General features: G+C 45.3%; 1 pseudogene; it reads right to left on the reverse strand.

Moving 5' to 3' along the window:
* Nucleotides 1-18,167: 18,167 nt before the first annotated feature.
* On the reverse strand, nucleotides 18,168-20,109 carry LOC101588932 (annotated as a pseudogene).
* Nucleotides 20,110-24,870: the final 4,761 nt, after the last annotated feature.

The raw sequence follows: 24,870 nt of genomic DNA on the forward strand, positions 1-24,870 counted from the left end.
TATTGTACTGAGCCATCTCCCTGCACCCCCTAGAATTTTATTTATTTATTTATTTATTTATTTATTTTTTAAAAATCAAAATCATATATATAATTTATTGTTATTAAGAAATGAGAAGAGTAAAGGCAGTTTTAAGAACAAGAGGGTACAAAGGCAGATTGATATTAGATATTACAAAGCTTTAGTACTTCTAATAGTATATTGACACACAAACATGTTGATATTAATTTGTAAAATACAGCAAAATTCCAGATTCACGCACAAATTTTAAATGAAAATTTATCACACTATCACTAACATTTTAATTCAGTAGAAGTTAGCTTTTCAAATGATATCAAAACAGAAACTTCCCATAATTTTTTTTTAAAGTATCAATAAAAAGAACAAAATTGGGCCTCCTAAATTCTCTAATTTTCGAGCCTGTTGCTGTGGTCCTCACCAACTTCTCTTGGGCGTTTTCCGAGTGTGGAGTGTATGTGCTCCTGTGAATGTGCTCGAATTCCTCTGAAATTTTTCTGCGGGAGATTCAGGCCGAGAGTACACTTTCTCAAAGAAGGCTTGGGTTTACCTTTCAAACTGACTGTGCAAACATTCGGAGAGCACTAATACTAAGAAATTCTCCTTTTTTTTTTTTTCTTTTATTTCTCAAGTACAAGAGTGCCTGAGAAACTCTCAAGTGAGACTTCCCGTACTGTGGCCATGGGCCACGGCCGGCCCTTTGAGCCACTGTTTTCGCTTCCCCTTCAGTGAATGTGCAGCCGGCTGGGAGCGTGTCGCGCGAGGTGCCACAGTGGGGTCCTTGCTGCCTCCCTGTCTGCGACCTTGCAGCATGAATTTCTCACACAAGGTAAATTTCAAGTGAGTCACGTACAGAAACATCTTTTGAAGTAACAGTGGAGAGCTGATGCTCTTAGGGTTTTGTTTCACGCAAGGATGAAACACATTCATCATTTGCAAAACAACAGCTTTTTGATCTTTGTCTCTCTATACAGCAGTTAAGCAAGAAATCGACTGTATAAAGATCTTTTTTTTAGTCACACCCTGCCCCTTTTTAGGCTGTACCATTATTAGGTCATGACTTGAGTTTCACCAGCAGTTATTCTTTGAGCTTTGAGCTTTAGGTCAATAATATATATAAAATATTAAATCTCCTTCTTAGATAGATAATTTGGCTGAATTCCACACATCGTGCCTGAGTGACTACCTGGTGGATGCTTCAGAAAACAACTCTGAACTGTCTGTATCTGCTGCTCTGGCGGGCAGGGGGGAGGCAGACTTTTCTTTATTAATCTATGAGCAATTGAAAAAGAATGAAAATACGAGTTTATCAAGTTCATGTTACTATCTTTATGTACTGACATTTCCAAATGTCTTTAGTCATTGTTTTTCATTATCACTATGGCTTTTAAAGCCTCCAAATCATTTTGGCAAATGAGCGAACACCAGCAGTGGCTTGAGAACAATAAGCCTCGCTCTGGTATGTGACATGGGAAAATATTTTTTAATTTTCTAGCAGGTGCTGGGCTATGAATCTGACTCATAAAGATAGTAATTATACCTCTTTTCTGAAGTGAAGCAGCAAAGAAAGAACACAGTAAAATTAATGAAGAAAGCCAGACTAAGGTTCATTTTTTCTGTCTGGTGAATCCATGATCCTGAAAGGTTTTTAAAATTGAATCACTGCTTTGTTGAGGATAACATGGGAGAAGATATTTGTCTTTGGGTCAAAAACAAGGACCTTTAGCAAATTGAATATCTCCACCTTTGGACAATTCAAGAAAGATAAAAATCTTGAGGGCTTTAGAGTTTTGAGCATGGAAAAAGCCTTCTTATGGATCAAAACAAAATTCTTAACCAATTGCAACTGGCCGAGAAAATGTGTTTCAGAAATGATTTTCACATAATGAACTTTGAACACTGGGACACTCTATACAGGCAGGGTGGTGATTGTGTAAACATGCTACAGTATATAGAAATAAGAACCAATTGATTTGTGTGGAGCATGCATTAATGATACCATGAATCAGAACAAAAAACATTTCTTTTTCCTTAAGTGGTAAACGCTAGGGGGTTGGAGGGGCAGGGAGAGGGCTGTTTTGACAGTGAGATAGTATGACAAAGACCAGCTAAAAACAAGGGGTAAAATTGTGAGATAGGCGCACTTCAATTTGCATCTCAGAGGGCAAATATGTGACCTTGAATTTTTGCTCCATGCCTTATTCAGCAACTGTAGCTCACAGACAAGGACATAAAATAGTTTTAACTCTCCCTTTCTCTCCCTCTGTCTTTCTCTCCCTCCTCTCTCTCTTTCTTTCTCCCTCGCTCCCTCCCTCCTCTCCTTTCCCAACTTTCTCTCCCTCTCTTCCCACATCCTCCTCCCATATTTTTAGAATACAATAAAAAACAAAACAAAACTGATCCAAACAAGGAGACCACTGTGAATCAATTCGAGAAGAACAATTTTGAAGAGTCATCTCTACCACTTTGTTTCCTATGTTGTTGAATCATCTTCTGGTGGCTTCTAACAACTTCCTTTCCAAACCCTGTTTACTGATACTCCTTATTCGGCTCTGGTGCACAATGGCAGTCCATGGATGGTGCCCTCCTGCACACATATCGGACATCACTTTGCAGTCACCACTGTCTGTGGGCTGACAACGATACAGAAGGTTTGCCTGAGGTTCCTGTAGGTATCAAAACTTAGAACGAACAGAACCTACATGCAGTGAAATCATTCCATTGGCTGCAAGGGGGATGAAGTTGTCACAGACTTCGATCAACTAAGCGGGTCATTATTTAAAGGGCTAAGAGGACAAGGACAGCCCAAATCTGGAATTTATGCCCAGGATCCTGTTCACTGGTAAGATTTGGGGGACTGCTCTTTGGTTCTTTGCACCCCCCTTTGTATGTGTGAAGTACACACATCCAAGGCTCCTGTGTCCCTTGTTATGGACCACCTGTGTCCCTCCGGAATTCACATCTTGCAGCCCTAACCCCCTATCTGCTTTTATGTAGAATGAAAGCCTTTAAGGAAGTAGAGTTAGATGAAGTCATAGGGTAGGACCCTAATCTAGTAGGACAGGTGCCCTTATAGAAAGAGGAGGACAGAGCAGACATGTGCCTGCCCAAAGGACACAGCAGGGAGGCAGTCATCAGCAAGCCAAGAAAAGGGGCCTCGGAGACACCTTGATCTTGGACCTTCGGCCTCCAGAACCATAAAAAATAAACTTCTGTTGCTTGAAACAACTAGTCTTGCTATGGCAGCTTTTGGCAAACTAAGCCACTTGGGATACTTCACAGACATAGTGTGTCCCCTTGTGACACTAATTGCGGTCCAGAATCATAGAGCTAGCTGGGATTCCATGACAGCCTGACATGCTTACCAAATGTGCTTCTCTGTCCACTTCCTCTTGCTATGCTTTACATTAATACGGGAGTGAGAACAGTAGGGCCACCCTTGAGAATCCGTGTGCTGGTGCTCTGGGAAGAACATGGCTTAGGGCTGCTTCCCTTAAGGAACTTACACTGTGGAAGAGGATTGTATGAGTGACTACTCTGATCTAAAATAAAAAGAGGACTTTTGGAAACAAGAGTGACTAATTTGGATTAGGGGCTTAGTGTTGTGGGAATGGCAGGAAGGACTAATGAAGTTTTTGTAAAAGGAGAAGTCTGACTAGGACTGTATCTATCTATTACTGGCTAGAAAATAATCCCAAACTTAGAAGCTTAAAACATCCACCATTTTGTAATATTCAAGGAGTCTGTGAGTTGGGAACTTGTCCTTGGTCCTTGCTGTTAAAACTTCAGATAGGAGTGACTCAAATGACAAGGGCTGGAAGCATTCATTTCTGAGATGGCTTTGTCACTGTTGTGCTGACACCTGGACTGAAAGACAGGTTTCATGGGGACAATCACCCCGGAAGCCCACAAAGACAGGTTCCACTGGGACAGTCATTCTGGGAGACCATGTACGGCCTTTAAACACAGCAGTCTCAGGGCACTCAACCTCTTATGTGGTGGTTCTGAGCTTTGAAATCGAGCTTTCCCAGCAAACAGAGCAGACACCCCAAATTCTTGTATGACCAGCCTCAGAATCACACACATCCCTTCTACCATATTTACTGGTTGAAGTAGTCCCATTTTAAAGGAGGGGACACATTCCCCATATTTCTACATAAAAAGTAATCAAATGATTGCTGCCATAGGCTCTTTTTTTTTTTTTTTTTTTTTTTAAAGGGAAAGGGACTTCATTATCTTAGAGGACACGGACAGAATTTGGGACGATAAGGAATTCTCTTGCCATAGGCTCTTGAAGCATCAGTAGGATATCAAATGCTCACTGAAGCTTTATCTCCTAAAATATTTTTTCTGAAGAAAGTGACAAGAATAGTGGGATGTGTCTGAACTGAGAGAGAATATTAATGGCAGTGTGTTTTTATTATAATAAACTTTTTAATTAAAAATAAATAAAATGTTTTTATTTTATTTGAAATATACATTCATCATTTAAAATATAAATATAAAAAATAATGAGGAAGTTTATGCATTAGTTCAAGACACAAATTGTGTGTCTGAGTCCAAGTACTGAACTAGAGCTAAAAGCTCAAAGAAAATGCAGTTTCTACCCTTAAAGAATTTGTTTGCTAAGCTACCAATGATCACACTACTGAGACCTAATTAAAGTACTGGTAGAGGCCTTCTTAATTTGAAAGAAAAGAAAAACTGAGATTACACAGTACACTTATTGGTTAGTTTGTTTATTTCCTTTTGGCACGTAAGATTTTGTAAGAATTGTCCCCCACAGCACCAAGTATTCTATAAAGCCATGATTTTGAAGCTGTGTCACATATTATCATTATTTAGGCATTTCTCTGCTGCTGGAAACTATTTCTGAGTTTTTTCTATCACAAAATAATACTGTTATAAGGATACTTACATATCTTTATGCTTTTCTGACTATTTTCTTCTAATAAGTTTTTTAACTAGTTGGCTTTCTACTAAATAAAAACCAAGAACACCTTGAAAACTCTTGATTGTACTTTCTCCACCTTGGCTTTTAAAAATACTGTCCTGGCGTGGTTCCCTTTCTGGTGTCTGAGTGTGCTGTACCTGAGCAGTATCCACACCAGACAGGACGGAAGTGAGCCCGGCCCCACCACAGGAGAGACTTGGTCCACTGTGAAGGGACCCCAGAAACCAGGCTAGCTATTACAATCAGCAAGTGACCAGCATGCACTTAGCAACCAAAGAAATGAATTCTAGGAAATTATTACAGCAGAATCAAAGTAAATGAAAAGACATCATTTGCTTCTAGAACAACTTTGGAGCAACATTTTGTTTTATTTATTTATTTATTTATTTTTTAATTTATGTATTTGGTACAAGGTCTCACTATGCAGCTAGGACTTGTTCTGATCCTTCTGTTTTCAACCTCTCCAGCACTGGTATTACAGACTTGTGCCACCACTCTAGTCTCAATGGCCAGCTCAGCGTGTCCAATGGCGGGGCTGGCATGGCATATGGTGCCAGGGATCAAACTCCAGTCCCTGTGCTTGCCTAAGCAAGCGCTTGGTCTGCTAAGTATCTTGCCAGCCCAACATTATGAAACTTAGGTGTGACTGAGGGATTCTCAGAAACAAATTCATTATGGGCACTGGTGTTTATTGGATGGCAAACAGTAAAAACTGACCTTGGTTAATCTTAAGTCACAAGAGAATTTACTGGAAACATGGTTGATCTTTTAATTGCTTATCTGGAAACCAGACTCAGAACAGAATGTGTAAGAATTTTAAAAATCCCATTGATGGGAAGCCACATATAGCCGAGGGTCTTAGACCAAATACCTCTTCACTGGGGTTACCTGTCACCTCACTGTGGATGAGACTAAACTCCAGCATTGTTCAAATTTCAGGTTCTTAACAAAGAGGCTCTGACAAACTTTCCATATTCATCTACATGCCCTTGGGCAAGGGAAAGGCAGTACCTTGACAAAGGGCTTCCCTGATGTCAGACAAAGGGTTCCCAGAGGTAGATCAGGGCACAAAACCAACTATCTCCAAGAAATATCTCCCTTGAGAGCATCTCTCCCAGGCTTGTCTTTCCCTTCTGCTGAGCTGGGATCACTCTTTATTCAAGTGGATTAAGGTACCTACAGGGCTAATGACCTCTTTTTTGTTATCATAGATGAGGAGTGATTCCTACCACTGGAACCAGAAATTTCCATATACTTGTGGTAGGAATCACTCCTCATCCTGCTGTGGACCGAGTGCTAGATGTATCCCATGAGGCCTGACTGCAGGGACTTTGCTAACTGGGAAAAGACTGCTGTGCATATCACAGGAAGAATGAAGTCTACATGTGAAGAGGCTCCTGCCAGTAACGTGTGGATCACTGGGATTATTCCCAGGGCAAAAGTGCCCAGCCTGGGCAGGCTCTTGTATCCCCATAGGGCTTTTCCAGGCCATTACTCAATCCTAGGGTAAAGGCTGAAGCCTGAGACACATCATCCTATCTGAAGCAACATCTGGGATGGGCTGTGACCCTGGGACCAGCTCTTGAGCACAGCCCCTTCCTTGGTGACCCTTTGTCCCTAGAGATAGTGGGAGTACCCCTGTCACCATGCCAACTCTCCTCCATGGTGCCCTTTGTCTTCCCTGTACCTGATGCCCACATCAACACTCTGAGCCTAGCTCTGCCCACTGCAGCCACAAGGCCCTTTCCTGCCTCTGTTTTTAAGTTCTTCTGACTCTCCAGTGGGGTTGTCTATCCTCACCTTTTCTTTTCAACTTCAGGTCTGATTTAGTTTTGCGACCCAAGTCTGTCATGTGTCCCAGGAGGTTGTGTCATTTCTCCATTTTCCTGTTCTCCCCTCAACTCCTAGCACACACCGTGTGCTCCTCTGTGCCCTTTCTCCCCAAAAACACTTGCTGATCCCAATTTACAATTATACGCGATCATGTTCATAGGTACGCATCATCTTCACACACTACCAAAATTAGTGGTTCTGAACCTTTTAAGCATAATTACAAGCCAGGCATAAAGGCATGCACCTGTAATCCCAGCACTCTGGAAGACTGAGGCAGGAAAATCACAAGTTTGAAGCCAGTCCAGACAACCCAGTGACTTAGCCTGACCCTGTCTCAAAATGCAAATAAAAAACAAAAAAAAAGAACCAATGATGTATCTGAGTACAAAGGTTGGGATTCAGTCCCTGGTACCGTGGTGGGAGACGTTCTTCCAGGCTGTTGCGAATGGCAGACTGATGAGGCTTCCTGTTGATACCCATTTCATGAATTTGCCCTTAGAACTACAAAGTCAACATGAGGAACGCCTCTTCCAACAGTCCCTGTGCATCAGAGCAGGAGCCGTTCTTCCCATTCTTGCCCTCATTATGACACTTGGCAACCGATAAAAGAGCGCTGCTCAAAGTCTAGCCACACCTCTTGCCAGGGTTTAAGCAAGTTCTCTGCCGATGTCAGAGAGCGGAAAAGTGATTTCAGCCATCTGCTTATGTCTTAGTTACTCTTCTCTCGTTGCTGGGACAAATACCTGACACTCAAAATGAAGGAATGAAAGGTTTATTTAGCTCACAGTTACTGGAGGTTTCAGTCCATACTCAGCTGGGTCCAACACAGAGCAGCACTTAACAGAGGGCAACCTTTCATGGCGGCGGCAAAGAGCAAGAGTGCAAGGGAGAAGTAGCAGCAGCTCAAGCAGCTAGCTTCTCTTCCCACCTTACATTGTAATGCAAATTGCCTGCCCCAGGGTAGGGGAAGTACTCACACCTATGGGTACTTCCCAGTATTTACCCACCTATGGGTAATCCCAGCAGTACTAAGACCCATAATCCCAGCCTTGGATCACACATAATCCCAGTGGATCATGAGTTAACACAAACTCTAGAAGTCCTCACCCCATGACTGCATGAGGCTTTGGGGGTACAACTAGACACAAACCATAACAGCTTATTGCAGAAAATCTTTGCTTTTCTTATCAACGGCCCTCAGCAGCCCTCTCCGGAAAACTGAGTGCAGCTGACAGCAAGTCAGTGTGCATGGAGCAGGTGGGGCAACTGCCCCTGCGGGCAGGCCTTCTTGTCCTGCAGGCCTTCTTGTCCGGCAGCTGCCACATGGGCCTCACATAGTGGCCCTAGGTGTTCTGCCATCCACATGAGTCCAGAGGCCTCAGCATTCTGACAGGTACATGAGGTGATGGGAAGGAGGCTCAGAAAGGCACCAAGCCAGTGCCTTACATAACAGCTCCAGTTTCCACTGTCAGCGCATGACGTATGCAATGGAAATCCGTGTGTAGTCATTAATACATAATGCCTCAGCCAGTGCTTCAAAAAAATCAATCTTTTACTGCCTCAGTGAGGAAACAAACCAATCCCACGGCTCCCCCAGGCCCTGTACTATGAATCTATCATGGTCACTCGGACATCATTTGGGCTCTGCTCCCCAACACGAGAGTGTAATCACTTCAAAGGAATCAAGGGTGGTTGTTTTTTCAAATACCCCTTCCATATTTGAACAAATACACTTCCTCAAACCTCTGCCTTCCCTGGGCAGCTCTGGGGCTGATAGAGGTCAGGGTGTTGGTACCTGGGGTTGCCTTCCTGCACAACAAAGGAAGTCATGTGCCATAATAGGTGTGAACCTGACTCAAGCTGACATATGGGTTTTCGGCAATGACGTTTCCTCAAGGCTTTCTAAGACAAACATGTCTTTCATGTTGGCTGTATTGTTACTTTTTGCCTTGGTGGTCTTCCTGGCGTGAACCCCAACACTTGCTAGTACTGTCTTCAAGACTACAACCTCCAAAATAAAAATATTTGTATTTCAAGAGAGTGGGGGCTTACCCCGTTTCCCTTTCTCACCTCCTTTCAAAATCCTAATGTTTAAACAGCCGGCACCATGGTAGCTCATCTAGGGAAAATGTTCAGTCAGAAGTAGAGGTGGTCGCCACTTTGTGCTGCTGCATTAAAATAATGATGATACTCAGAGTGAAGAGAGACTTCATGGAAGCTTCTTTGGTCAAGGGGTCCAGTACTTCTGCTCAGCCTCCTTCCAGAATCACCTATATCAACAGTTCTGTCCCCAGGGTTCATTAGCAACATCTGGCAATATTGTCAATGTCTTGGGAGGAGTGAATGCTACTAGCATCTACAGGAAAGAGGCTAAAGATGCTGCTAAATGTCTTACAAGGCAGAGAGAAGACAGCTCTCTTAGCCAACCAGCAATGGTCTGGTTACGTGCCAGAGGCGCCAAGGCTGAGAATCCCTTACTGTATCACGGCAGTCATTCTCTCCCCCTTGCCCACTGAACACCAGGTAGTCTTCGGGGTTGGTGTACACATCTAAACTGGAGCTTAGCTCCCTTCCTCAGTTTCTTCAACTTTATAAAAATAGACTTAATGTCCAGTTTGTGTAAGTTTCCAGGGGGATGATGACAATAGGCAGTGCCTCTGCCTTTCACAAGCTTAATCGTAGCAGTGAAGCGAGGCAAGTGTGGATGAATGACACACTGTAATACAGGGCGGGATGTTGTGTACCGTCCCAGGACATAGTGCGCTGGGGACTGAGGGGAGAGAGGCGCTCCAGCTGTCCAGGAGGTGGGAGGCCTGCAAGTAGTCTTCAGAAGGGTGAAGTATTTGAGCTATGGGGAATTTGTGGAGGAGGAAACTCCAGGCAGGCAAAACAGAATGGGAATCTCTGAAGAGTTGGGGAAGAGGATTCAGCCAACGTGGAGATTCTGCCTTGCAGGAGAACGAAGAGGCTATCCAGGGTGTCTTGTCCGAGGCCCCACAGCATGTTCCAGTGGAGGACAAGGCCAGCTTTCTGCTTTTTAATTTTTTTTTAATGTATTTAATACAGGGTCTACTACAGGGTCTCAATACACAGATCCAACTCATAGTGACCCTCCTGTTTTCAGCCTTCCAAATGCTGGGATTAGGGGCTGGCACCACCACTACAGTTTCATTCCTTATCTCAGCATGCCTGGGGGCAGGGCCAGCACAGCAGATTGGGGATTGAACCCCGCTGCGCTCTGCCTAAGCAGGCACTTTAGTCCGCTGAGCTACCTGGTCAGCTCAGCTTTCTGCTTTTTGTTGTGCTTACTTTTTTGAAATAGTGGGCTACATATTTCCATTTTAGATTGTGTTCGATATGCTATATAATGTTGCTTTTCAGAAGAGAATCTTGACATTTTTATTTAATATTTAATGGGAAAAAGTTTTTTTTTTTAATCTGAAAAGTAAATTATAAAATTCCCCGGAAGTCAGAACTAAATAAGATCCTGTCAACAGTTCAGGAGAGCAGTAATATTTTGTGAGCCACCACTTGTCTTAGAACAACTCATTTTTAGTGTTTATGCTTGGAAAGTTCTCAAAATAATAGAGACAGAAGAGACCTCAAGAAGTGCTCAGGGTCAAGCTTGCTTGGTGTAGCCAGGTCAGCTATGTCAGGCCTCACTCCACAATGACACAAGTAGATTTCTGCACAGTCCAGACACAAAGGAAGCCTACAGTTAAGTAACAGGCAATTTTTAAATTTCATGAACTCAAGAAGGGGGACAGTTCTCCAGATTTGGGAGTGAGAGAGGATCTATTTGTCAAGTAGCTCTTCCCACATTTGATTGTTCAAAAATCAAGGTGGAGGGTGATGTAAAACACAAACCTAAAGAGGACAGGGTTGCTGTAGTCAGGGCTGGCAAGGGAACAGATTCAGTATAAGACAAATTTGACATAATTTATAAAATTACTTTATAATATTCATCCAAAGAGCCAATTGCACAAGAGAGTCTAATACTACAGCTGAGGACATGGGTCCCAAGGTAACATCTCACATGAATCTAGCTGAAGACCTAGAGCCCAAGGCAATGTCCTCCTAGAGTCCAGCATGATGATTCATACAAGTCTGTATCAAGGATCTGCCCTGGGAAGGCCCAGAGGTCGGTGGTGGAAACTAGAAAGTCGGCGCCAGTGGGATGAAGGGTCTGTGCCAGCAGGCTGAGGGATCTGCACCCGAGCCAGGAAGCAATGCTCAGAAAGAGGACCAGAGCTCCCCCAAAGAGAACCACAGCCATCCTCAGGACCCAAGATCCTCTGATGATGAGAAAGCTAAGTTTATATCAGGAAAACCAGCATGCCAAGCTTCCCCAGGAGAATCAGCAACACACCATCTTCACCTCCAGTTCTCCTTTTATGCTGTTGGCAACCCTCAAGTGGGCCTTCCACACCTAACACCCCACTGACCCAGTTCAAGTTACAAGTTGAACATTAGTTAGTCCAACACTAGGGTCTTCGTCTCTGTAACAAATGAGGCAGCAGAGCCAACTCAACTCATAACAGAAGTCAGAGACCAACATTTAATTCCAGTGAATCCTTAAAGCCTGGAGCCATTCAGGAAACTCAGTCTTCCAGCATTCCACAGACCACCTTCCCTTGGATGGGGGCAGGTGGGGGAGTGGGCTTCCCTGGGTTCCTGACAGTAACCTCTACTTCCTTGAATCAGGATTCCCTGGGAATCTCCCTTTCCTCCCCTGGCTTTGGCTCTCTGTCTTCCTTACAACTGGAACCCAGCTGAGCTGGGGCACTTCCTGCCAGCTGCGTCCTCTTCACGTTGGCAGCTCACTGTGCACCTCATTGCTCACCATTTGCCCCACTCCAGGGTAGCCTATGCTCAGGGAAACAAAACAAAAATGTGTTTTCTTCCCTAGAACCACGCCCACTTCTGACAGCAAGGGGAGAGGGACTGCTTCCTTAGCACACACCCACATGGTGTGTGACTCAGACAGCTGCTTTTGTTAGGTCACCAGATAGAGGGGGAAACAAGTAGGAAGATCGCAAGTCCTTGGCTGCCCCATTTTCCAAAGTCAACCTTACCCCTGTCATTATTAAACGACTTTGGCACCCTTTTACCTGCAACAAATGAACTAAAAAGACAGCTAGGTACAAGCCAGGTCCTTTATGTGGGAAGACATAAATGCTTTACGAGATCCTTTTATGGCAGTCAGTAATCATTTACTCATAGTGTGCTTAGCCAGCAATGGCCCCCTTCTGCTCAGAAGAAAAGCAACTTCCTATAAAACAGGCTTAGGTAGAATTTCTATCAGGAAGGAGAACATGACATTTGTGGGTGTTGCTTCCTGGGAACTGTGGGATGTGCTTGGAGGTCGGGTCACTCGGGGTCACAGTAGTGCCTGCAGCTCCCTCTTTCCCTCCCCAAAGGAGCTCTCTCAGGCCACCCTGTAGGTTTTTAGGTCTCTGGCCATGGGCTCTGTGCAGGAAGTTGGCTGTGCATTTGCATTTGGGGCCAAGGAATCAGATCCCAATGTCCATCCCTTCTTTGAAGCAGACTCCGCACTGGACTATGGGCGGCCCTGTTGAAACAAGATCTTTCAGGCCGGGGAGATGGCTCAGTGGAATAAGCGCTTCCCTGGCAAGCGCAAGGGTCTGAGTTCAATCCCTGGTTCCGCCAAAAAAAAAAACAAGACCTCTCTTTGTTCAACACATTTTTCCACTGTTCTAACTCTCAGAGTGACCTGGGAGTGATTCGCCAAAGACACAGGGTATCTGTGTCACTGCTACATATCTGTTATCCCTATAGGTTCCAGTCCCTGGCGCCTGTGTCTTTGCTATCAAAAACTGTGGTCACAGGAAGGACTCTCTTCCTTAGTCTGATCCTCTGAGGTGCTCTGCAGACCAGCTGTGACTTTCACTTCCCAGGATCTGAGCTGCAGAGTATTGGCAGCATCTTTAGTGCTTTCGGCGGCCTCAGATGCTCCTGTTCAGAGCTACCATTTGACTCCTGTGAGAGGTTTACAAATCATTACCTAATATAACCCTCAAGAGGAACCTGGGCTCATTTCACAAGAAAGAAACTCTCTCCACTCAGACAGCATTCACCTTCCAGGCAAGCAGACACAGCTGAGGGTAAAACAAGAGCAAACTCCCAGGCACCCATATTTGTTCTTAGAATTGGTCATCCCTGACTTTTTTCAAGGAAGTTGCTATGGAAATTCTAGGCTTCCTGGTGCAAAACTGACCCCAGAGGGTAGGTTGGCATGGCTGTCCTGGGGAAGGCCCAGCCTGTGAGTGTGGAGTAAAGAGCCACAGAAAATACTGAGCAATCAACCAAACGTCAAGTCAGCTATTCTGCCAGACAGTGTCTGGCTTTCCTTGGATAGGCAAGATCCGCGTGGGCTGGGCTATAGCCCTGGATCTTTTCTTGATACTGAATCATAGCTGAGACAACATTCCTAAATCTGCAAACCCATGTCTCCCCAATGGTTTTGTTCTATAAATAGATAACTCCAGCCATTTTCATCTGGAGCTACCACCAGCACTCCTGGAATCTCTTGTTTATTGATGCCATATTGCCACGGACCCAGTTGTGTGCCTTCAGGATAGGGCCCAGCAGCTTTTACAACTCCCACCAGCCCTCGGACTCTCACTGGTTCTTTTTAAAAAGCTGAAGCCATTTTCCTCTGTAAGGAACATTACAAAAACTCTTTAATAAAATATAACTTTTTGCAAGGCAATGGTTACCTCATGCTAACAATTATATGTCAAAACTATGTAAAAATGAGCATCAAGTAAAATCACTTCTCTTGTTAAGAAGGCTTTGTGGGCAGTGCAAGAAACTCACACTAGCCGGTACTTTCACTAAGTGGTGTGAGGGGGCCTTGGTCCCGGACTCACCTGCTTCATCTGCTTTATAATTGTCTGGAGAGACAACATGCAGGGTAGCATTCTAAGTGGACAGCACGAGACCACGCCCCAGGAGCGCAAGCAGGGGTGGAGTCAGGGAGTCTGGACTTGACACCGAGCCTAGCCCTACTCAGGCTGTGACCGAGGACACACTGAGCTGCTCATTTCTCAGACAGAATGCTCAGGTGGGACAGGGGAAAGAAGAGCGATGTCCACTGGGAACTGAATAGGTCACCGAATCCCATTCTTGGGGTTATAGCATGCACCTCTCATCTGTCCTCACAAGGGGACACTTGCAGCTGTGCCCAAGGTGACATTTGAATCTCTCAGACTCTAAAATTAGTTCTTTCTGTGCTTCTCAGACTTGAGGAAACAGCGCCAAGAAGAGATGAGGAATGCCCACTTACAGCTCCCCAATTCTGGGATGCAGAAGCCCAAGATCAGGGTGTCTCCAAGGTTAGCTCCTCCTGAGGGCTGTCACAAAGGATCTGCTCCAGGCCTTTGCGCTCACCTCCAGGGGGTTGCAGGCAACCTTCAGCACACAAGAACCATCACCTCATCTCCGATAGTGTCCTCCTTAGGGTTCCACTTGTGTACATACTGTGTCACAATTTCCCCTTGTATAAAGACAGCAGTCTTATGAGAGGAAGACCTGTCCCAGGCCACAAAAGCTTTATCTAAACATAACTAATCATACCCACCACTGAGACCAGAGGAAAAGGGAGAGCTTTACAGTAACAGCTTTGGAAGGAACAAAGAGGCAACTACACCGTTAAGGGGCTAAGCCGGGGAAAGCAAACCAGGCTGCCAATGAAGCGAGCATGCCCTCACAGTCCTTCGGTGAGAAGATGGGAGGCACAGGCCAGCTGGATGGGAACCATGCAAGCAAAGAGGGTGACAGATCTCCTGACCCACAGGGTGGTCATAGCACATTTTAAAGCACTTTTTGGGCCACGTGTAAGCCCATACCTGTGCCATAACTGAACTCCAACCCTTCTAGAGGCCCCTGCACCTTTTGGGGGAAAAAACTATAATTAATGCCGTTTCTTTGGGATCCCTTGAAAGGAAAATGCATCCTTCATAGCTGCATCTTCATCTATAGCGGAACCGCCCCTGGCTGTGGAGGAGTCAGTGTCTCTGTGTCTCCCTGGGGCTGTCTGTCAGACAATCAGCTTTGTTTCTCTTCCAGAAGAAACTTGCCCCGTAAGTTCCTGTTACTGCCACAGTTTCAGCTTCTGTGATCACTAGTATGAGGATCCGTCCTGGCAGTGACGCAAGAGCCCTATTTCCGATAAGTTCACATTCTCAAGTACTGGAGATGGCAGCACACTTTGTAGAAGCGCAGTTCGGCCCCTAATTCTGCCCACTTCAGGAGCCTGAGGAGCTTGCATATGAGACCTGCTGTCAGCATAAAATCTCTTTGAAATACTGGACATCATCTTTAAGATATATGTAAATTTTAAAAAGATATATGTAAATTGCGTTTGAACTCTCAATTCCATTGTTACATCACTATTTAATTTCCCCAAAGTCTGAGTAAAATTGGTGATCCAGAAAGCTGCTGCATGCGCATGCTCAAGATCCAGAGCCTGGGGGCCAAGACGCTGCCCCTCATCATGTCCTTAGAGGATGGGCCGCCAAGCATGAAAGCACCGAGAACTGGAGACACCAGTCGGAGCATGATCAGCTGAAATAAGTGGGAAGAATATTGAGGAAGCACTGAACAGAAAGCCACATGAACTGACACAAAGAGAAAATCTGCAACGTCTCTGACGAAAGCCAACAGTGGAGCAGATCAGTAGCAGCACCTGCAGCGAGCTCTGCTGGAACAGCTCAGCTTTTCTCTTGCTGTTGTTTTCCTCTTTTTATTAAAAAAAAAAAAAAAAAAAGAATCAGCATCAGAGGAGCACAGTTCACCCTGTTTTTCCAACACAATGGCTTTTGAAGAACATGCTTTTGAAGTGCAGGAGCTGAGGTATTTGAGGACAAAGATGATGGCTGTGGTAGTAATAGGCTTCCTAACGCACTGATCAGATTCATACTTTTTACTTTTCCAGTAAATGTGCATCAAGCAATAGAACTTTCCAGCAGCACTAACCATGGTTGTACTGTTTGTTGATTTCCTAAGTAATAACATTTTCAAAAGTGACAAAAGATTCTCTGACAAACACCCAGTGCTAGAATGATGGCTCAAGTGGCAAAAAGGGACTCTCAGCACAGTCAGCTAACTGCCCCACTTGATTCATGATGTGTGAACAGCTTGAGCTGATGGATTTCCCCATCCCAAATATTCAAAAATGTGCTCTGTCCAAAACCCAAAAGATGAGCAGGGATCAAAAGGCAGCACCTGGCTTCTCGACCGGTGGGGGAAAGATGGCTCTCCCTTTCACAAGGAGGACAATAGCCTTTTGTTTCTATTCATTTTTATTGCTTCTCTATTGGGAGAAATATAAAGTTTCCAAAGGTAGTCACCACCCACTATGCAGAAATATCTTATCAGCTTTAGTTGCAATAAAGGAAGAGACATCTCCAAAGACAGGGTGAGTCCAAGGAAGAGCATGGTGAGCAGCTGACTTGTGGTTTTTACTCAGGGGCAGCAAGACTACAGCTCCATCTGGAGATGTCCCGCGGGGAGTGGATTCCAGAAGCTCTGCTAAATAAGCTCTAAAGCAGAAGGTTGTCCATGCAAGACGCAGCATCAACAAACTCAGGGGACTAGGTGCTAGAACAAAACATGTGATGATGAAGGAGGAAGGCTGAGGGACGGGATCTCAACAGAGGCTCAGCCCCGTGCAGCCGGACAGTGACTTCCACAAACCAGAAGTGACTCTTTCCATCTCCAAGGAGATAAGCTCTCCTCTGAAGGTACTTCATCAGGTTGCCTACAACCACGAGAGACTGTCTCCCAAGATCACTTCTCCCTCTTGTTTCTACCTCTGCCTCTAATGCCCCAACTCCCCACTTTGTCCCCATATCATCTTCAGAATGGAAGGTATCTACCCTGGAGGGACAACTGGCACTTTGCCTCCGGACGTGGGCATTGTATGGAAGCAGACTGTGGAAGATTTCTGAAGTTTGTGTTCATCTGGAGCTCTCATTCTTCTCTCAAAATCAGGACTTCCTATGCCTGCCCTACCCACAGGGTAATCCCTTGGCAACTGAGGCAGAGAGGGCCAGGTACCAGGCTGGAGCTCCGAGCCCACTGCCCAGGGGACTCTGTATACATACTCTGGACCACATTCCATCCTTCAAGGCCTGGGTCAGCTCTGGAGAGAAAGCAAAGCTCTAACAATCTGGTTTGTAGCTTGGTGTCTTATGAGGTTGGCTTGGGTGAATTAGTGCTCTCAGTGGTTTATTAATCCCAAGGAAGGGAAAACAGTCTAGTTCTTGGATCAGGAGAGCCCGGCAGTAGAACCCTAAACCCAGGATCCCCCACACATAGAATCTGTCCTGGAATGGCAGGCCTACTGGTGCTTGTCTGGCCAGCTCATCATAGGCCTCTCAGGCCTTCTAGAAAGCCAGTAGGATTTCTAAAAAAATATGGGACCCAGCCACAGAAAGCCTGGCCCAGCCCTGTGATAATGATTTTTTAAATGAACCCTAAGTGAAAAACAAGGCCAAGTGGTAAAATGCTGTATAATTTAAATGCATTTTGAGGGACTCTTCTCTCCCTAAGCTGGTTGGAACAGAACACCATGGTGGTTATGTTTTTTAAAAAACTATCTTAAAGAGGAAAGAAAAAAAAAAAGTTCTGCTTCTGATAAGCAAAGATCTCTCCCTGGCTGTGGCTTCCACCTTCTTCCCCAAAGGCAGTAGCCCTGTCCCTACCCCCATTCCGGGCACAATGGCAGCCTGAAGGGCTGGTTTCAGTTCCCATAAATGGAGAGTGCTACCTGCATCCAGAGTGTAGAGATGAGAAATGCTAGGATACATCTTACACCGCCCATGGCAGCTCCCAATGACAGCCTCAGACCCCAAAGAGCCCAGTGCTGCTATTTTTTTTCTTATTTTTTTTTTTTACAGTGAAGGACAAGCACATGTCTTAGTGCCAGGTGCTTACTTCCCTTACATGTGAGACAGTGCAGACACAACACACACAGGGTCAGCACTGTGGGAGAGGAGCACCTCTGTCTCTCAAAGGAGGACTATCACGGAGTGATGCAGAGGATGACTTCTCTACTGCCCTCAGCAGGGCCCAAGGGGGACCATGAGCAAGCTCCACTCCTGTCTCTGAACCTAGGAGAAGCTACCTTGCAGCTCTAATCTGAGTAAGTGGTAAAAGGATTGGCCTGGTCCCGGTCCCAATTATTATGGGGAGGTGTAAACACTCAAGGAAGGCACACTTCATTGGACTGCTAGAGGATAGATGACATCATCAGAAGCATGGGGGAGGGGCAGTGATGGGCTTTCAGGCTGCCTGTCCCCTGGCTTAGCAGGAAACGTAGGGCAGATGATGGCACTCAGTGTTTGGCAATGATGATGTGCACAAATTCGGGCTTGAGGGAAGCACGCCCACGAGGAAGCCATCCACATCAGGCTGGCTTGCCAGCTCCTTGCAGGTTGCCCCAGTCACAGAACCTCCATAAATGATCCGGGTGCTCTGAGCCACTGCATAGAGACATTGAACTTAAGCCATCCCCGGAGCTTCTCGTGTACCTCCTGGGCCTGTTGAGGTGTCAGGTCTTGCCGGTGCCAATGGCCCACACAGGTTCATAGGCCAATACTACCTTGCTCCAGTCCTTCACGTCATCTGAGATGATCTTGGTTTGCTCAAAAACGACCTTCTCCGTGATGCCAGCCTCCCTTTCATCAAGCTTCTCCCTGATGCAGGCAATTACCCCTAGTCCCTCTGTGAGGGCGTGGGCCGCCTTCTGTCCAATCAGCTCATCTGACTTCCCACAGACGTGCCTTCTTTCCAAGTGGCCCAGGACTACCCATGTGGCTCCAAGGTCTTTGACCATGCCAGGGCTGATCTCCCCAGTGAAGGCCCAGTTAGTCACTGTAGCAGTTCTGCGCAGCCACAGCTATCTTGGGATCCAGCTTCTGTCATGCAAAGTCGATGTAGGCAGTAGGGGGCGCACAAACCACCTCCGTGTCTGCAGGCACCTTGGCGGCCTTCAGGGGGTTGATGAGCTCCCCCAGGGTGTTCTTCTGTCCGTTCTTCTTCCAGTTGCCCCCCACAAAGAACTTCCTGGACGGCGCCATAGTGCTGGTGCCGACACACTGAAGGTCAGGATCACCCAGTGCTGCTATCGAGAAACGTTGCTTCACACTGCAAGTCCTCGCTCACCAAAACACCTGCAGCAGAACTAAACAAATGTGTGGAGTTTAGGGGTCCATCATGAGAGAGAGGGGAATAGTGGCTGAGATGTGCACCAAGTCCTGGATCATCAAACATGAGCAGATCAGCTCTAGTGATTGGCACTCGTGATTCCCTGATTACAAGCATCATTTCCTGAAATCCACGGAGTGTGTGGCTCCTGCCTATGTCATTGTCTATGACAGACAAGGGGAGTTAAAAGGGATCTTGGTCTCTTAAAAGTAATTACTATGTGAGATAGGCAAAAATGACTGGGCAGACAGGTACAACCCACAACGAACGCTGCTAAACAATAAGGCAGGACCGGCCAAATAGCTCAGTGGATTAAAGCGCCTGCTTGGGCAGACACAGGGGCCAGGAGTTGATCGCTGGGCCTGCTGTACTGGACCTGTCCCCGGGGAATGTTGAGACAGCAATTGAGACTGGGTGTGGTGGCGCATGTCTGTAATCCCAGCTCTTGGGAGGCTGTAAACAGGAGGATCACTGAGTCTGATCTACACATTGAGACCCTGTAGACCCTGTACATCCTGTCCTAAATAAAAACAACAACAAAAACAAACAATAAGGCCAAACTAACTATGTATGCCAGAAGCTGAGTACTGATCTTGAGGGATGGTGAGGGAGAGTAGAGGGAGGCAAACAGAAAAAAGAAGAGAGGGCAAAGTCACCACAGGAGAACGTAGGGCACCAGAGAAGTACAGGAGACGGACCCAGACAGTGTCCACTGCTCCTCCATTTAGCCAGTCACTTTCACTAAAAAATGTACCACGGGCATGTGGGCACCTAAAGGCAGTGAAGGTCAGTCCCCACAGTCAGGCACTCACAGTCACCAGGGTACTGAGGATCACTGAGGATCACGCAGAAAGAAGCAAAATGCAAAAGCATCAGGTGAAGAGGCACAGCAAATGCACATCACGGTGTTTGGAGAAAGGAGTGATGCCAGCATAAGTTGGAACCAGGCTTTGAATAGAACTCAGAGCCAGAGTCACTGGGGAGCTGAGTTCACCTGGGGCCCAGAGCAGAGCCGCAGCGGGGTGAGTCATGCACCATGCTTTTTGGCTACTCAGCAAACTTCATTTCCAAGTCATGAAATTGCACCTGCTCTCATTAAGAGTCATGCTTCTGCATTTTGGCATTTGGGAGGCTAAGGCAGGAAGATTGTGAATTTGAGGCCAGTCTGGGTTATAGAAGGAGGTCCAGGCCAGCCTGACTACAAAGTGAGGCTTGGCTACAAAACAAACAACCACAAAACAAAATGAAATAACTGGATACAGTAGGACCAGTTCAAGTCCCATCTGGGAAATGAAGCAAGACTTTGTCATGAAGTAAAAAAGTCTCAGTGTGAAGACTTTGGGTTTAATACCTAGAAACACACACACACACACACACACACACACACACACACACGTGAAGCCTTCCATTGTGTGGACCCGAAAGACAAGATTATCAGTGTCCGTGAGGGGCGTGAGAGATGCTAGTGATGAAAACTCATGGCCCATCTCCACTTTTCTCTTTCATTTGCCTCTGGCCTCACCCAGTGGAGCAACTCTAAAAACTGTCCAGACTAACAGCTATATATTCTCAAAAGGAACACTTCTCCATTGTTGGTGGTTCTGCAGAAATCAGTGTGGAGATTCCTCAGAAAATTAGGATCAAAAGTCCCATTCAGCCCAGCTATTTCCCTTCTGGGTATTTTTCCAGAAAAATTGAAAACCTCATGCCACAGCAATATATGTGCACTCGTGTTTAACGCAGCTCAATTTGTCACAGCTGAATCCTGGAAACAACCCAAGTGCCCATCAACCAAGGAATGGATAAAAAGATGTGGTATTTTAATATACCGGAGTATTACTCAGCTATAAAGAAAGATAAACTCAAGGCTTTTATAGGTAAATGGATACAACTGGAAGCTACGCTCATAGGAGAAATAAATTGCCACATGTGTAAACATCATGTTGTTTCCCTAGTATAAGAACCTGAAAGAGTAAATAAAATCTGAAAGGTACACTAGACGTAGTAAAAGGGAAAGACACTGTAAAAGGAATAAATAATTGGGATGAAGGAAAAGAGAAAAGAAAGAAAAAATGGAAGGGGGAAATCATATGCACAGGATAGCTAAAATGACTGTGCTACTAATTTCTATGGATTTGTGAAGGCAGCAGTTATGCTTAAAATTTCTACTTTGTCTAATTCACATGCTTATTTCTGATAATCCAAGCAACTGCACTGAAGACAGCTGTGTGCACTGTAACAACCACTGTTGAATACTTATGTTGGGTTTCTTTTTGAAATTGTGTATCTTTCTAATGTCTCATCTATTATTTTTCTATGCTCTTTAAAATAATTTTTTTTAAAAAGCTGTACACTCTGAAGACACACCAGTACTTCAGCAGCCTCAATGTTTTGCACACGAAATCTTCCCCAATACTGCCAACAAGAAGTTGGACAGGCTGCCCTGTGAGCTTTCTCCTCCGACAATGCAGCGACAGAAAGGTCAGCAGCCGGACGCAGAAAGAGCAGAAGGGTCCTGAATAAACACAGACAGTTTAATCAACCATGAAGAAACCCAAGAGTTGACTGAAAGTGCTTTGTCAGGGGCAGGAGTGAGGCCCCTGCCCTCAAAGAGAGGCAAAGAAGGTTGGAGGTCACGTTAGCCGGCCACAAAGGCCACCGTGGTGGAAATGTCAGCAGGAAGACTCCGAAGCAGAAGGCAGCGAAGGAGAGCAGAGCTGAAGCTGGCATTTGAGCCAACCTGGCAGACAAATGTTCCCTAGAAATAAGGCAAAAGATTTAGTTCTGTAAGATGGAAAGACACTGTTTTCAGATCCACCGTGATGCCTTGAGAATTTTTTTTACCCCTTCAGGCTTTTGTCTTTCAAGCCTGTCATCTCTGATTTCAGACTGTTCGGGGTATTTGGAAAACTGGCTTATTCAAATTACATCAATGTCCTTTACTTGCATCTAAAAACTCAAGGTCAAGCTATGTTGATATGTGAAAGGGAATTTAGATGAAGGAAGACTGACTCCTAGTCTCTGGCCCTGTAATTACTTTCTTTGTGAGCCTGAATACCCAATCAGATGGATGCCTTCTTTACACATTTTATCACATTTACGGAATACCTTCAAACAAAGGGATCCAGAGACTCTGGAAACATCTGTGCCCAAATATATCAAAGCCTGTTTATATTTTTAACTGAAAATCAAACAATTTTAGGTGAGCTAATCTATGGTATCATAAAAATTGCATGTTTTTAGGTAATTCTTGAGAGCATTTTGCAAATCATTAAATAACTTGATTACATTATGTCTTGAAAAGGTATTTCTTAGATGTGAAGGCGACTGGAATGAAATCAGGGACAGCACTGAAAAAAGTCTGCGGTGTGAAATGATTTGCATAAGAATTGTGATTCCACTAGAAAATCACTTTGAGGACAACCTTTTAGGATATTCCCTATTGACTCATGTAATTTGGTTGGTTTGTTCTCATTCCAATTAAAGGTGCAATTCATTAAAGAGTCTTTTATTTCATTAAAGCAAACTTTTCTGTTAATGTTATCAAGCATTGATGAGGCTTGTAAGTGAATATTCTTGACAGGAAAGAGAACTGTAACTTCTAAACCCTCTGATTTTGTAGAAAGCAACCCTCATCTCTGTAAAAATTATTTTCATTTCTGTGATCTGGCCTGATTAAAATGTTTATTTCACTAGGCTCAGGCCAGTTTATTTTAGGTTCAACTCTATGAGGCCAATGATTTACACAGAAAGATAATTGTACAGGAAGACAGTTGTGCTGTTTTCAACTCTTGAGGATTAGAAAAAATTAAGCTAATTAAAGAATTCCATCACCTGGAATTTCTTGGGAGGAAGTAACTTCTTAAGGCCTTTGGGAATTCTTAAGAAAACACTTTTCCCTTGAAATTATGTGTTTGCACAAAAAGGAGTGATGAACAAGATTACAAGAAAGAACAGTAACTTGCCCCAAGAAACATGTTGCTCTTTTCAAGGCTAGACGAACAAGGAGCCCAGGACACGTTTCCCCAATTTATCTTTTCATTTTGAAAAGCCACTGAATTCTGGTACATCACGATTACTTGGGATAATAAAGGATATGTGTGTGAGGCACGGATGGCAAAACCACACATGGCAAGCAAAATAAGAACACCAGAGATCCTGTTTTCCCTGTTTATTAACATTCGCACCAAGCTGTATACTTTGGTTACCATGGTTGTGTGGTATCTGTTGTCACAAGCCAAACTATATAAAATCACAGAAGCTATGACAAGCAGAGAGAGAGAGAGAGAAAGAGAGATAGAGAGACAGAGAGAGACAGAGACAGACACAGAGAGACAGAGACAGACAGAGACAGACAGAGAGACAGAGACAGAGACAGACAGAGAGACAGACAGAGACACACATACACAGAGAGACGGGGGGATGGGAAAAGGAGATTGGGGTTGGGAGAGAGGATGGGAGAAAGAAACAGAGACACAGGAAAGGGGAAAAGAGAGAAAAAGAGAGACAGAGACAGGGAGGAAGACGGAGAGAAGGAGAGAGAGGGAGGGAGAGAAAGGGAGGGAGAGAGTGTCCTGGCCTTGCCTGAGGAACACAAACAGCCCAGTGTGTTCATGGAGGCTGGATGCGCAGCACCTGATGCTTCTCGCTGCCTCTCCTCCTTCCTCTGCCTGCCCCCTAGTGGAAAGTCTGGGAAAGAGTGGGAGTCCATCCGCAGGGTCTTAGCAGGGTGTTAAAATGGCTCCTGAGACCAGCCTCCTCCAGACTGCTCTCAGACACTGTCTCTACTTCCTGAAGAATGAGGACACCCCTTGGACCTCCACTTCAGGTCATTTTCCCAGGGCCTCTAGTCTCTGGGTGGCTGCCCGGACCCCTAGCATGTAACACTTTCTTTTGTGTGACATGACATAACACATGCCTTTCCCAGGAAGTACAGATTATCCCTTAAATTCTGAAAACTGTAAAGAATCAGCTGAGTCCTATGCTACTGAACAAGCTGCCAGAAGTGAGGGCGACTCTGTAGCTCATCACTTATTCAGCAGGAACCCCTAGGTATGGGCGCCCTGAGCTGGGCCCAAAGACATAGAAGAGTCTGGTCTGAAGCTCTTTCCTGGAGGAACTCCTGGCCTGAGAAGGACAGGCCATCTGTGACTGCCCCGGAACACTGTCTGTGTCCTTCCAAAGTTCTCAGCACTGAGCTGCAGACGCAGAGGCCGCAGGGAAGAGGCATGAGCTCGGCAGCGAGTGCTGGCCACAGCAGGGCTCAGGCAGCAACTGCTTTGTTCACATGACTCAGGTAAATAAATGAGGACGGCACAGGCCGTCCTGACACCATGCACCTCCAGAATGCCTTGGCTGTGCTAGGAGCCGCTGATGTCACTGGTATTTTCATTCCTGCCCAAGTCACAGTGTTCTGACTGTATCCGCCTTGTGGATGTTGCTAAGAGGAGGCCGACTTCGCCACGAGCTCCCTCGGATGATGATCAGCATGATTTTCCCACTGTGACAGCGCTCAGCTCTTGCCAGCACTCAGCTCTGCTTTGCTCACTTCAAGCCTCCTTAATTTCTTGAAGCCCTATTTTCCACACTGCTGATTCACAGATATGGAGGACCTAGGGGGAAAAAAGGCAATTATCTCCAATGACTCAGAAGCCCTCCTTGGCTGTGTGACCTGTGTGCAGACTTGTACTCTGCAACCTGGGATAAGGACATTGTCGTCCGTGTAGGAAAAGCTGGAAGAAAAGCAGATTAAACTTTTTCTAAACTTCTGGCTCTTGGCAAAAATCAAAACAGAGAGAGCAAATTCTCCAACCTAGTCTGACAGCTAAAGA

The sequence above is a fragment of the Octodon degus genome, unplaced genomic scaffold, assembly GCF_000260255.1.
Source record: "Octodon degus isolate 3935 unplaced genomic scaffold, OctDeg1.0 scaffold00115, whole genome shotgun sequence".
Classification (NCBI taxonomy): domain Eukaryota; kingdom Metazoa; phylum Chordata; class Mammalia; order Rodentia; family Octodontidae; genus Octodon; species Octodon degus.